The 15862-nt window shown below is 44.0% G+C and overlaps 1 protein-coding gene across 2 annotated transcripts in view; it reads right to left on the bottom strand.

Annotated features, from left to right (window-relative positions):
• PCBP3 (poly(rC) binding protein 3) overlaps nucleotides 1–15332 on the bottom strand; it is a 470825-nt gene extending 455493 nt beyond the window's left edge. For both annotated transcript variants that reach the window (XM_077119223.1, XM_077119230.1), the window contains exon 1: nucleotides 15317–15332. The gene's annotated coding sequence lies outside the window, so the exon portion shown is untranslated. The remainder of the gene's footprint in view (nucleotides 1–15316) is intronic.
• Nucleotides 15333–15862: the final 530 nt, after the last annotated feature.

Below are 15862 nucleotides of genomic sequence, written 5' to 3'. Positions count from 1 at the left end.
TGCAGCTTTAAGACAGAATAAACTTATGAAGCATGTAATAACATGGATGGACCTAGAGAACATTATGCTGAGTGAGTCTAGCCAAAAACTAAAGGACAAATACTGTATGGTCCCACTGATGTGAACCGACATTCGAGAATAAACTTGGAATATGTCATTGGTAACAGAGACCAGCAGGAGTTAGAAACAGGGTAAGATAATGGGTAATTGGAGCTGAAGGGATACAGACTGTGCAACAGGACTAGATACAAAAACTCAAAAATGGACAGCACAATAATACCTAATTGTAATGTAATTATGTTAAAACACTGAATGAAGTTGCATCTGAGCTATAGTTTTTTTTGTTTGTTTGTTTGTGTCTTTTGTTTTTTTTCTTTTTTTATTATTATTATTTTTATTTTTTCTTTATATTAACATCCTATATCTTTTTCTGTTGTTTTGCTAGTTCTTTTCCTAAATTGATGCAAATGTACTAAGAAATGATGATCACACATCTATGTGATGATGTTAAGAATTATTGATTGCATATGTAGAATGAAATGATTTCTAAATGTTGGGTTAATTTTTTTTATTAAATTAATAAAAAAAATTTTTTAAATTCTCAATGAAATATTTGCAAATCGAATCCAGCAGCACATTAAAAGAATTACACACCATGACCAAGTGAGATTTATTCCAGGTATGCAAAGATGGCTCAACATAAGAAAGTCAATTAATGTAATACACTGTATGAACAAATCAAAGCAGAAAAATCACACGATCATCTGTTGTAGAAAAAGCATTTGACAAAATTCAACGTCCTTTTTTCATGAGAACACCTCAAAGGATAAGAATAGAAAGGAACTTCCTCAACATGATAAAGGAAATATATGAAAAACACACAGCTAACATCATCCTCAATGATGAAAGACTGAAAGCTTTCCCTCACAGACCAGGAACAAGACAAGGATGCCCACTGTCACCATTGCTATTCAACACTGCATGGAAGTTCTAACCAGAGCAATTAGACAAGGAAAAAAAATAAAAGACATCAAAATTAGAAAAGAAGAAGTAAAACTCTCACTGTTCACAAAGTATATGATAATATATGTCAAAAATCCCCAAAAAAATCCACAGCAAAGCTACTAGAGCTAATAAACGACTACAGCAAAGTGGCAGGGTACAAGATCAATACACAAAAGTTATAGTTTTTCTATATACCAGTAATGAGCAATCTGAGGAGGAAATAAGAAAAAAATTCCATTTACAAAAGCAACCAAAAGAATCAAATACTTAGGAATACATTTAACTAAAGACACAAAAGACTTATACACAGAAAAATACAAGAAATTGTCAAAAGAAATTATGGAAGACCTAAGTAAATGGATGGGCATACCATGTTCATGCATTGGAAGACTAAACATAGCTAAGATGTCAATTCTACCCAAATTGATTTATAGATTCAGTGCAATAACAATTAAAATCCCAAGAATTTACTTTGCAGAAACAGAAGAACCAATAACCAAATTTATTTGGAAGGGAAGAGAAAGTAGCACATTTATCCACTGTTGGTAGGAATGCAAAATGTTACAACTACTCTGGAAGGCAGTTTGGTGGTTCCTCAGGAAGCTAAGCATAGAAATTGTCATATGATACAGCAATCCCATAGCTAGGTATCTATTCACAGGACATGAGGGCAAGGACACAAACAGACATTTGCACACCAATGTTTACAGCAGTATTATTTACAATTGCCAAGAGATGGAAACAGTCCAAATATCCATCAATGGATAAGTGGATAAACAAGCTGTGCAAAAGCATATAACGGAATAATTATGCAGCTGTAAGACAGAATTAAGTCATGAAGCATGTAACAATGTGGATGAACCATGATGACATTATGCCGAGTGAAATTAGCCAGAAACAAAAGGACAAATACTGTATGGTCTCACTAATATGAACTAATGTTAATGAGTTGAAGTTAAGAACATAGGTTATCAAGAGATAGAAATAGGGTAGAGATTGCACAATTGGTGCTGAAGGAATACAGACCATGCAAGAGGACTGACTGTAAAAATTCAGAAACGGATAGCAAAATACTACCTGATTGTAGCACAATAATATAAGCCCACTGAATAAAGCTGTACGTGGGTATGACAAAGGGAGAAGGACTGGGGGCATGTACGAAACCAAAAGGAAAGACAGTGGATAAAGACTGACATGGTATAAGTTAGGAATGCCTAGAGTGTACAATGATGATGATTAAATGTACAAATTTAAAAAATCTTTTTGCACGGGGGGGACAAATGAATGTCAGCATTGCAGGGTACCGAAAATAGTGTTATAGCTGCCAGAATGCAATATACCAGAAGTGGAATGGCTTTTAAAAAGAGGGAATTTATTAAGTTGCAAGTTTACAGTTCTAAGGCCACAAAAAAGTCCCAATTAAAGCAACTCTATAAAAATGTCCAAATTAAGCCACCAACAAGAGGTTACCCTCACTCAAGAAAGGCCAATGAAGTTCAGGGTTTCTCTCTCAACTGGGCACATGGCAAATATGGCAAATGTGCTAGCTTTCTCTCCAGGCTTCTTGCTTCATGAAGCTCCCCCAGGGGCAGTTTCATCTTCAAAGGTCTCTGGCTGCATGGGATTGTGGTTCTCATGGCTGTCTCACAGCTCTAAATAGGGACTCTCTCCAAAATGCTTCCTCTTCTAAAGGAGTCCAGTAAACTAATCAAGACCCATCTGGAATGGGTGGAGTACTATCTCCCTTTATCCAAAAGTTAATACCCACAATTTGGTGAGTTGATCTAATCAAAAGAGTCTACCCAACAATAATGAATGAGGATTAAAGGGTATGGCTTTTCTGGGGTACACCACAGATTCAAACCAGCACAGATGGTATATGGGAAAAAGGACAAGCAATGTAAGCTAGAGTCTATTCAACAGTAACATTATAATATGCTTTCTGAATGTAACAAAGGCATTATGCCAAAACTAAATGTCAACAGGCAGGGGGACTGGGAAAGGGATATGGATTCTTCATAGAAGAAAAGGAAATGTCTTCAGATAGAGTATGGTGGCAAAGGTTTGTCTGTACAATTAGGGTAGATTGTATGATGTGTGCACAAAACTGTTTAAAAATGAACAGAGAGAAACAAGTGCTAGAGAAAATGCAGAGAAAGAGATGTGCCCATTTGCTGTCAGTAGAGAAACTGAGAGGTGCAGCCCCTCGGAGGGCAGTGTGGTGGTCCACAGGAGGCTAGGGGTGGGTTTGTCATATGATTCTGAAACCCGGTTGCTCCATATATACCTAGAGGAACTGAGTGTAGGCACATGAATGGACACTTGCATACTGGGGTTTTTGGCAGCAGTGTTCCCAATCCACAACGAATGGAGGTGGCCTAGGGGTACAAAGATTGAGGAAAAGAAGAGGGAACTATGGTGTATACATACATTGGATTACTGAACTGCAGCATGAAGGAATGAAGTTTTGAGGCATACAACTAGGCGAATGAACCTTAAGAGCTGTATGTTTTGTTCCTGCACATCAGGAACAAAAACACAAATATTATCATGCCTTGAGCATATGGACTAATTATAATATAAAAATTCAGTGAATTAAAGTCAAGAGCATTGGTTATGAGGTTAGGGCTTATTGTAAAGGGTCCTAGATTGTAAGCTCTTACAGCAGTCACATATATTCAGGAGATGTAACTGTTAATTCTAAATTCTGAGATACTAGGCTTTTTTGTATATAACATGGTCTGTCCCAGAAATTTGGGGTGTATATGGACAACTGAGACTGAGAGTTAGAGCTCTGAAGCTATGAAAGTCAGCACTACCCCATATAGGAACTGTTTAAAAAGTTGGAAAAGTGATCAGACATCAAGTAGAGAAATGAATGAAGCTGATCTGTATAGGACTAAAGTATATCAGAAGACTGGGTAAAGGATGATATCATCTGCACTTTAAAACTTCAACTTCTGTGTGGGACTAAAGGGAGAGAGATTTATTTGGTGCAAAATTTACATTTTGGCAAATGCATTTCCTAATTTAACTTGTATGGTCAGTTTAGTTGAACACCATAAGTACATGGAATCTGAATAAGGCATGAGATTTTATTGGTTGTCCAGGTTAGTGTGATGTCTTGATAAATCCCAGAGTGATTTGGGCAGTGAGTAAAGAAGTATGTGCAAAGTCCCCTTGGGGGAATGGGGAGAAAGGAGGATATTATCAACTTTCCTATTTGGAGAATTTCTGATATTCTCGCAAGTAGTAGGGACAACCAACTCAACAGGGTGACCCTTGATCTTGAGGTTCGTCCCTATTAAACTTACTCCTACAAAGGATAGGGTAAGCCTACTTAAAATTAGGCCTAATAGTCAACCCCACAGAATCTCATTTGTTGCTGAGATGTGGCCTCTCCCTAAGCCAACACAGCAGGTAAACTCACTGCCCTGCCTTCTAGGTGGGACATGACTCCCAGGGGTGTAAATCTCCCTGGCAACATGGGACAGGAAACCCAGGATAAGCCAGGATCCAGAATCAAGAGAATGAGAAAGCTTTCTTGGCCAAAAGGGGGAGGAGGGTAACAAAATAAAGTTTCAGTAGCTGATAAATTTCAAATAGAGTCAAGAGGTTATCCTGGATGTTATTCTTAGGCATTATATAGACATCCCTTTTTAGTTTACGGTGTATTGCTATGGCTAGAGGGAAGAATCTAGAACTGTTAAGCTGTGTCCCAGTAGTCAAGATTCTTAAAGATGATTGTATAAAGATATAACTTTTACAATGTGACTGTGTGATTGTGAAAACCTTGTGTCTGATGCTCCTTTTATCCAGGATATGGACATATGAGTAAAATATAGGGGGAACAAAGCATAAAATAAATTGGGTAAATGGAAACACTAGGTCAATGTAAGGTGTATGGTATGTATGAGTTTTTTCTTTTTTCTTTTTATTTCTTTTTCTGGAGTGATGCAAATGTTCTAAAAATGATAATGGTAATGAATACACAACTATGCTATGAAAAAAACAAAAAGAATTGACACGCTGAATCTGAGAAGCCATGGGTTTTGCAAATATTGTAACAATTCTATGTAAATTAGAATGTCTCCTTGATGAATAATTTCTAAATACAAGGAATTTTCTAAATGGGGAAAAAAAAGTATTGGCAAAGTCCCTTGACGGATGGGGAAAATATATGGAACTATTAAACTTTCCCACAGGAGAAACCCCGGATACTGTGTCAAACATTAAGGACTACTAAATCAATAGGCCAAGCCCTTGATCTTGAGGCTGCTCTTGTGAAGCTTATGTATGTGGCAGACAAGTTTGGTCTATCTTTAGGTACACCTAAGAGTCACCTCCAGAGAACCTCTTTTGTTACTCAGATGTGGTCTCTCTCTCTCTCTCAGCCTAACTGTGCAAATGAAACCACTGCCCTCCCCTCCTATATAGGACATGATATCCAGCGGTGAAAGTCTCCCTGTGGAATGGGAGATGACTCCCAGAGATGAATCTGGCCCTGAGACTGTGAGATCAACAATGCCATCCCCCAAAAGAGGGAAAAGAAGTGTAACAAATAAGGGATCTATGGCCAAGACAGTTCAAACAGAATTGAGAGCCTACTCTGGAGGTCACCTTACGCAAGCTTCAATTAGACATTGCTACCTATCACAACCTGCCAAACCAAAACCAAAACCATTCCTGCCAATGCTGAAGATTCTACTAAGGTTCCATGCACTAGGGTAACTTTCCAGAAAAGTACAACCTCCAGATGGGTCCTGGACCAGGTAAGTCCTGAAATGCAGATGGGCCAGCCTCTCCAGAACATCAACTAGTTTCATTCCCCTTTCCCAAATTATCAGCAACCCCTCCCAACATGAAAAGTTTAGAATGGGCATAGTGCAAATACCCCTACAGAGTGGGAGAAAGATCAAAGGTGATGGTGGAGTTATACAGAGAAGGTAAGGTTTAACAAATGAGTATGACTGTTGAATCATTACACTGAATTTCTTTTTGTCTCTAGTACCTTAGAGCAGCTAGAAGTAAAACCCTAAAACTGTACTGTAACCCATACCAAACTTTAAAATCTGTTCTGTAACTACTTGCTAATTACTTGGAAGTGTATTGCTTTTTTGTATATATGCTTTATTTTGCAATTTATATATATATATATGAATAAAGAATAGTAGAGGGGTCTGGGGGGAAACTAAAAATGCATACTACAGTCAGTAGTTAACAAGAAGACATTAACATTATCACAGCAATACCAGAGACAACTAATTGGGATGGAGGGACAAGTGATGAGGGGTTGTTTTGATTTGACAGTTGGTGACACTGTGTTCATTGGCTCTTTGTCACTATGGACAACTGAAAACAGCCTAAAATTCAGATTGCTGCAGATTATCCAACAAAGTTAGTATATTATAAGACATGGTTTGTTTATTTTGGACATTATCCATGATGCCCAATAGATGGAGGGGACCAAAGGGTACATTGATTGAGAAGCAGAATGGCTAGCCGAGATACATTTATATGATGGAATATGGTGCAGCTACAAAAAGGAAAGATGTCAAGAGACATGCAATGAACTGCATAAACCTTGGGAACAAGGTGTTGTGCAAAAATAAGCTAGAAACAAAAGAACAGATATGCTTTCTTTCAGGAAATACTCATAAGAAAACTGGAGCCTAGATTGTAAGCTCTTATAGCAGCCACATTTAGTCTGAAGTTTTAAGTGTATTTCTAGATTCTGAGATACTGAGCTGTATATGTATCAGCTGGTATTGCCCTGTGACACCTAAGACTCAGCAATGGAATGCTACAGCCCTGAAAGTTAGCATAGCTATATATAATAAGAGTTAAAAGGCCACCGTGGAAAGGCCACGGTGGCTCAGCAGGCAGAGTTTTCGCCAGCCATGCCGGAGACCTGGGTTCAATTCTCAGTGCCTGCACATGCAAAAAAAAAACGAGTTAAAGTAACTGAAAAAGAGATCAGGCGCTGTCATGGTCAGGTTCATGTGTCAACTTGGCCAGGTGGTGGTACCTGGTTGGCTGGTTGGGCAAGTGCTGGCCTGTCTGTTGCAATGAGGACATTTCACAGAATTAGATCATGATCATATCAGCTGTATCCACAGCTGATTCCATTTGTAATCAGCCAAGGGGTGTGTCTTCTGCAATGAGGAATGCTCAATCTAATCACTGGAAGCCTTTTAAGGAGGATTCACAAGAGACAGGCTCCTCGGTTAGCAAGCCTCTCCTGTGGCGTTCATCCAGACTCTCCATCGGAATTGTCGGCTTCACAGCCTACCCTGTGGATTTTGGATTCTGTATTCCCGCGGTCACATGAGACACTTTTATAAATTTTATATTTGCAAGTGTTCCCTGTTGATTCTGTTCCTCTAGAGAACCCTAACTAATACAGGCATCAATCAGAGTGAAAAACAAAGCCAATCTGACTGTGTTTAAGGTAATCAGAACACAGGGTAAAATATGATAGTGTATGCACTCTAGATCTCCACCTACTATATAAAACCAAACACAGAGAGGTTTATTGAGTCTAGAACCTAAATTTTCTGTTACACATAATCTAAATCAACTGTCTGGAGAGCTCATTTAAACAACCCAAACTCCTGGAGCCTAGAATGAGAACGAGGCCTTGTAATTCTGTATAGCTTAATGTAATATCAGTATGCATCTCAGACTATGGTGGGCTGAGGGTCCAAAGGGGAGTCCCTTGAGGGTCCAAAGGTTGGGGGGGGGGAGAATATATATATATGGAACTACTAAACTTTCCCATCTGGGAAACCCTAGGTACCATCTCAACCATTGGGGACTACCAAGAAAAATAGGCCAAGCCCTTAATTTTTTTTTTAATATTTGTATTGACAAATCTTCACACACACCATACACTGTATACAATCAATGGCTCACAATATCATCACATAGTTGTGCATTCATCACCACGATCATTTTTAGAACATGTGCATCATTCCACAAAAAGAAATAAAAAGAAAACACTCATACATCCCATACCCCTAGTATTTCAATCTACCCAATTTATGTTACCTCTTATCCCCCTATTATTTATTTTTATCCATATTTTTTAACTCATCTATCCATACCCTGGATAAAAGGAGCATAAGACACAAGATTTTCACAATCATACGGTCACATTGTAAAATTTATATCACTATACAATCACCTTCAAGAATCAAGGCTACTGGAACACAGCTCAACAGTTTCAGGTACTTCCCTCTAACCACTCCAATACACCATAAACTAAAAAGGGATATCAGATAATGCGTAAGAATAACATCCAGGATAACATCTCAACTTTGCTGAAATCTCTCAGCCACTGAAACTTTATTTTGAATCAAGGCTACTGGAACACAGCTCAACAGTTTCAGGTACTTCCCTCTAACCACTCCAATACACCATAAACTAAAAAGGGATATCAGATAATGCGTAAGAATAACATCCAGGATAACATCTCAACTTTGCTGAAATCTCTCAGCCACTGAAACTTTATTTTGTCTCATTTCTCTCTTCCTCCTTTTGGGTAAGAAGGCTTTCTCAATCCCATGATGCTGGGTGTCGTCGAATCCCAGGAGTTCTGTCCCACATTGCCAAGGAGATTTACACCCCTACAAACCCTTGATTTTGAGGTTTGCCCTTATGAAACTTATTTCTTATAGTGGAGAAGCTAAGGCTACCCATAATCAGGCCTAAGAGTTGTTTCCAGGAAACCTCTTTTGACCTATCCATTTGGCCTCTCTCTTGGTAAGCCCAACTCTGCAAGGAAAATCATTGCCCTCGCCACACATGGGACACGACATTCAGGGGTGAAAATCTCCCTGACAATGTGGGACATGAATTTTGGGGATAAGTCTGGCCCTGGCACTGTGGGATCAACAACGCATTCCTGACCAAAAAGGGGAAAAGAAGTATAATAAAATAATGTACCAGTGGCCAAGAGAGATCAGATACAGTCAAGAGACTATTCTGGAGGCTACTGTTATGTAAGCTTCAGTTACATAGTGCTAATTGCCATGGTTTGCTAACCAAAATCACTCCTCTTGACTCTTAACACCTAGGGCTCAAACCGAGACTTTATAGAGGTTTCATGCACTAGGTTTGCTTTCCGAGAACCTATAATTTCCAGAGGGTTCCTAGGTCAGATAAATGTTGAAACCCAAAGGGAAAAGCGTCCCCAAGATTATCAATTGATTACATTCCCCTATCCTCTAGCATCAACGTGAAAAAGTCAGAACATCAGAATGGGCCTTGTCCAAAGATCCCTACAGATTAGTAGAGGGACCAGAGAAGAAAGCAGTATAAAAAGAGAAAATAGGATTTAATGAATGAATATGACTACCAAATCACTATATTAACATTCCTTGTAGACTCTCTTTTGAAGCAGCCAGAAGGAAAAATCTGAGATGGTGGAATGGTAGCACGTGACACACTCTGATACCCGTTCTGTAACTACTTGAAGTGTGCTTTGAAAATTACTGCTTTTTCTTTCTTTGCTTTGTTTGTATGCTATATTTTACAATAAAAAAAATTTTTAAAGAATAAAGATGACACGAACAGCATCCAGATTATATAAAGAATTTCTAAAAAGCTATAAAAAGGACAACCCTAGAGACAAATGGACAAACAATAGGAGAATATAAATTATAGAAGGAGAAAAACACTGGCCAATAAATTGGTAAAAAAAAAAAAATCCTCAAACTCCCTAGTAATCAAGGAAGTGTAAATTACACACTGAAATATTTCATACCTACTTGATGGACAAATTAAAGCATCTAAAAATTCAGAAGATCAGTGAGGATGTGGAGAAACATAACTTCAGAAAGTAATTTGGCAACAATTATGAGGTTAGAACTTAATTCCACTTGTAGGCATACTACTGATCTGCTCTCTCCCAAGTGCTGAGCACAGAGGAAAGGTGTTTTAGTTGCCAGATATCTGTTTGCTAAAGCAAATGTCATACAATGTATTAGCTTAACAAAAGCAATTTACTGGCTCATGGTTTTGAGGGCAGAAGTCCAAAATCGAGGCCTCAAGAAGGCGATTCTTTCTCCCTGAAGACTGTAGTGCTCTGGGACTGCCCACTGGTGATCCTTGGGGTGTCTCTGCTTTTCCATCGCATGGTGAAGTCCTCTCATTTCTCTTTCAGTTCTGGAAACACCTTAATAACATCTCCAAAGGTCCTTTTACAAATGTTTCTGGATCCTCAGGACCAGGGACTGGGATCTGAACATGCCTTTTATGGGAGATGTGATTCAATCCCCAACAAAAGGTGTACTAGTGGGACACAACAATTAAAAGGGGTAGAGGCTGAGCTCGCTGCTGGGAGCAAGACTGCAAGTGGGATTCAAGCCAGATAAGACACCATCAGGTGCTAGTCTTGCCCAGGAGGTGAAACTGGGGATCAGAACCACATTTGCCTGGGGCAACTACCCACCACCCAACACCCAACCACAAACTGGCAGCTGGATTTTCTCTTCTAAAAAAGCCAATCTAATGTTACTTCCTTCTTAAACTTTGCTGGCCAAAACTGCCTAGAGTGGAGTCCCAATGTGTGTTACTTTCCTATGGCCCCTGTAACAAATTACCACAAACCTAGCGGCATGGAAACACAAATTTATTACCTTACAGTTCTGGAGGCCAGACATCTGAAATGGGTCTTATTGGGCTAAAATCAAGGTGTCAGCAGGACTGCATTCCTCTCTGGAGGGCCTGGGGGGGATTCATTTTCTTGCCTCTTCCAGCTTCTAGAGACTGCGTCTGTTCCTTGGCTCATGACTCCCGTCCATCTTCGCAGCCAGCAATTGTCGATCGAGTCCTTCTCACCTCGCATCACTCCAACATTGTCTCTTCTACCTCCTCTTCCACATTTAAGGATCTCTGTGGTTACTTTGGGCCCATCCAGATAATCCAGGATAATCTCCCTACTTCAAAGTCAGCTATGATTTCTTAATTACATCCACTTTAATTCCTCTGTCATATAATATATTCAGGTTCTTGGAATTAGGACAAGGACGGCTTCCCCCTACCACACAACCAGTTCACAACTCCCAAACACACACCCCCAGAGCAGAGTTGCAACCCCTTCACAATGCCCCCACACATACATACTTCCAGGCTCCACATGGCCACACAAACCGTTCTCCAGTCACAACAACCTTCTTGTCTTTTCTGATCAACGTATACCCAGCCATGCCTAAACAATTACAACTCACATTCCAGAGCCCAATCTCAAAGGTCACCTCCGCTATGATGTCTTCTGCTTCCCAGCTCAAATGAATCACCCCCTTAAAGCACCCATCCAACTTTCTGTTAATCCCAACTACAGCAGAGTGTGGCCCAAAGTAACTATCTGTTTACACGTCCCTTTTCAGTCCTAATGGGTGAGCCTTCTAGTGATAAGAACTCTGTCACATTCCCTGTGGGTGCCCAGATCATAGCACAGGACCTGGCATGGAGTGGGGACTCAGAGAGTATCTCTGAAGCTGGAATGAAATAGAAGGAAATTGAACTGTTCACGTCAACAAAAATGATGCTAAAGAGTAACTTAGGTTAAATATACACCAAAAGGGTCCAAAAAACTAGTTCACATGTACATATTAAAAAAATACCTTCAACAATCCACTGCTTAGCTTGATGCCAAGATAGTAAATTGTCAATTTGCTATCTGACAACCATCATTATTTTTTATTGCTAACCAGTGGGGCGATTCCACAGTAACTGACAAAATTAGCCTCAAGAGACACAAATGATTTATCTAAAATTATTTATAAAGATGTCCTCAAAATTACAGAAAAGAAAAGCAGATATTGCTCTAACATGGCTGGCAACAAACCAAAGCCCATCCATACTCAGAGTGCTCCAGCCCTTCCCCAGGAAAGACTGAAACACCTTACAGGCCAGTGGGAGAGGTGCTCCAATCGACCCTGTTTAGGAAGAAATAAATTTCCCCTAAATACATATAAATGTATATACTGTAATAAAGGGAACAATCTTTTTAGAGAATAGTTGTTAAGAAAGCAGGGTCTCATTTCATCTCAATGGATTTTGACTTGATGTACATGCTCCAGCAAGAAAATTCTTGCTGAAATTCCAGAAAAATCTGAGGAGAGGGGAAAAGACTAAGCAAAGAAAAAGGGACCCTGAGCTGGCACAATTATTCACTTAAAAAAAAAACAGAAACAGTAACATGGTTTGAGGTTTTTAAAGCCATACTGCAATTCAGGTTCAAAAGAACTCCCTGGTCAACTTTTCTTTAACAGTGTGACTTTTTAAATTAATTTTAACACATACCCCAAAAACCGCTCTCACACTGAAAAGAAAGTTTGAGAAGAGAAAAACAAACAGATTCAGCACCATGGACAGCGATCCCACAGCCTGGAAGAACTCTTGCAACCAGGGCTGGGCCCCACAGAGATATGAAAGCTGCCCAAAAGCCACAGCATTCACTCTGACGTTTAAATTGGGGGTGATTACTATTAGACATGAGCACATATTTTTCTTTGTTATGGCCCAAAGTACCAACCTTTTTCAACAAGGGGAGACACACCTTCCATCTACCAAAATCTGCTTCAGTGATCACTCTAAGAATAAAACTCTGAGGTTTCTGTGAAAATAGGAGTAATGATGTCATTGACAAATGGCTACAGTTCCAGGAAGTGAAACCGTTGAGACTGATACACAGCATCCAGGCTCGAATGGCTGAATTGCTTTAAGGACCTCATGGGAGTCCAGCAAATTTATAAATGCAGCTCTCAGCCTCCCTCTTACAGCAGGAAAAGGATAATTTCTTATTAAACACCTAAGAAAATGTAACCTTGTCTTGAAAAAATATATTTTTTCTCATACATAGCTAAAAATGTAACCATGAAGCTGTGTGGATTTTCTCCTTCTGTGAGTATTAACACGGATACCTGGAAGAGTGATGTTCTGAGATCCACCAATTAGCACCACTGGTGGCAACACCAGCTACAAAGCCCTGGACTCCAGGCAGACTCCCCGAGCCTTACAGATACGAAAACCTCATTTACCAACAAACCTTGATCAATACCTTATATTATGGACTACCAACTGACTAAGGGTTAGGGTTATACAAACATGAAGACAAACATACTGAACTTACACTGAACTCTGCATCTATATACAAATAAAAAAGCCATGCCCGAAAGTGAAAGGTGTCAGTCAGCAACTACACCCATTTGTGAAGACCCCTTGCTCTCCATCTACAAGCCTGGAAACATTGTCTGGGACTACTCTGGCTCCTCTGATTTGAGGATCAATCAGGTCTTTTTGGATCTTGGCAATGATCCCTCCAGAGTGCCGCCGTTCGGCAAACAGCCTTCTCTGGGCCAGAATGTACCTCTCTGAGGCATTTTTAAGATGGACCTGATGAACGGTTCTCAAGCATGAGGGGACTGTGAAATTGTTTCCTTCAATGGACAGTTCGCATCTTTGCTTTGTCACTCACATCTGAGAAACGAAGCTACAGTTTATTCCTGAAAACAAGTTTTGCAAAGATGTGTGAGGGCATGTATAGGAGGAATATGTTTGAAATTTGGGTGTGTTCGCTGTCCAATCTAGATTCTAAAGACTTTCTGCAGGGCCCTGCTGCCAGTGTCCTCTTTTTGGGGGCCCCACGCTATGTTCTCATCAGCCAAGAGCAGCATGAGTTCACATGCAGCACCAAGGGGACCTGCAAGTTTCTGCTGCCTCAGAAGAAAGAAGGCAACCAACTCCTGGACACAAGCTTTAAAACCTAACTTTTTGTTAACTTCCAATTTCGTTATAAGTAACATGCTTTAGAGTAGGAAAAAAAATTAGAAAGCACCACCCGACAAAAAAGCAACACCTTCACTGAATCCCAGTTCCAGAACTACTGCCAAACGCTTGTGGGAACAGTAAGAAACACCCCTGACTCTTTTCAATTGAAAAAGAAGAGACCAAAAGAGAGGGCCTGGCCCCTACCGGGTCTACCTCCTCACTCGGACACAGAGTCAAAAACGGGCTGCAAAAGCATCTGACCCTGAAAGCCCGCCAACTGGGTTTAAAGAAAAAGTCCCGGCAGAGAGAAGGAGCTGCAGCCCCTCACCCCAGCACCCCACCCCTCACCCCGCAGCCCCTCATCCCGGCACCCCAACCACTGCACCCCTCGTCCCACACCAGCTCATCCTGCACACGATCTCGCCCTCCTTCCACAAGCCCCCGCCCGGTACACACTCTCGCCCTGGGTACCTCACGCCCTCGCCCTGCACACCGTAGCCGAACACACCGCCTTTTGGCACACGGTTGTCCCGCACACTCTCACCCCGCCCGCCCTCGTCCCGCACACTCCCACCCCGCACACTCCCGCCCCCCACACTCCCGCCCCCGCACACCGTCGCCCCCCCACACTCCCGCTCCCCACACTCCCGCCCCCCACACTCCCGCCCCCCACACTCCCGCCCCGCACACCGTCACCCCCACACTCCCGCCCCGCACACTCCCGCCCCGCACACTCCCGCCCCCCCCACACTCCAGCCCCGCACACCGTCGCCCCCCCACACTCCCGCCCCGCACACCGTCGCCCCCCCACACTCCCGCCCCGCACACCGTCACCCCCACACTCCCACCCCGCACACTCCCGCCCCCCACACTCCCGCCCCGCACACCGTCGCCCCCACACTCCCGCCCCGCACACTCCCGCCCCCCACACTCCCGTCCCCCCACACTCCCGCCCCGCACACCGTCGCCCCGCACACTCCTGCCCCGCACACTCCCGCCCCCCACACTCCCGTCCCCCCTCACTCCCGCCCCGCACACAATCGCCCCGCATACTCCCGCCCCGCACACCGTCGCCCCGCACACTCCCGCCCCGCACACTCCCGCCCCCCACACTCCCGCCCCCCACACTCCCGTCCCCCCACACTCCCGCCCCGCACACAATCGCCCCGCATACTCCCGCCCCGCACACCGTCGCCCCGCACACTCCCGCCCCCCAACACTCCCGCCCCGCACACAGTCGCCCCGCACACTCCCGCCCCGCACACTGTCGTCCCGCCCGCCCTCGCCCCGCACGTCCCGGGAACGCCGCGCACGCTCCTCTCAGAGCCTGTCCCCGAGCCGAGGGGCCGGGACCGGCTGGAACCCGAGTCTCGCCAAGTGCAGGACGGCGCCGGCGCGCGCACGCGAGCAGCTCACTCCGCTCCCGGGCCCGCCCGCGAGGGCCCCGCTCTCCTCACAAGTTGGGAGGCCGGCGGCGCGGGGCCCAGGGGCGCGGCCGGCGGGCGCCGCGAGCAGCTCTGCGCTCGCCACTCACCTGTCCCGCGGCCGAGGGCGTGTCCGGGGTCGGGAGGGCCGGGCGGGAGAGCGCCGATGCGGCCGGGCGGCGGCGGCCGCGGGGTCTGAGGCGTCCGGCAGCCGCGGGACCCGAGGAACGGAGGAGCCGTAGCGGCCGAGACCCGAGCGCCGGAGCCGACTGAGGCGGCGGCAACCGCTGGGGTGCCCCAGCCCAGGCGACGCGCGCGGCGCGACCCGCCCTCCGCGCCGCCGACCAATCCGGCGCTGCCCACCGCCTCCGCCCCGCCCCCATCCAAGCGCAAGTCGCGCGAAGCGGGCGCCGCGGACCAATCGAACCGCTGAACGGCGAAGGGCGTGGCCAATCGCGGCCTCTGAAGAAACAATTGCGTCAGAGCGGGAGGGCGGGGCCCTGGGCGGGGCCGTGGGCGAGGCGCGCAGCGAGCGAGAAGGGCAAGTCACGCGTCGGGGGCGGAGGTGGAGGCGGAGTCCAAGCCGGGGAGGGTGGGGCGGGAGGGCGGACCCCGTGACCGGGGGCGGGGCGGCAGGGAGGCGGGTCTTGGGCTGA

Source organism: Tamandua tetradactyla, chromosome 10 (assembly GCF_023851605.1).
Source record: "Tamandua tetradactyla isolate mTamTet1 chromosome 10, mTamTet1.pri, whole genome shotgun sequence".
Lineage (NCBI taxonomy): Eukaryota > Metazoa > Chordata > Mammalia > Pilosa > Myrmecophagidae > Tamandua > Tamandua tetradactyla.
This window is presented reverse-complemented; position numbering and strand designations above follow the sequence as displayed.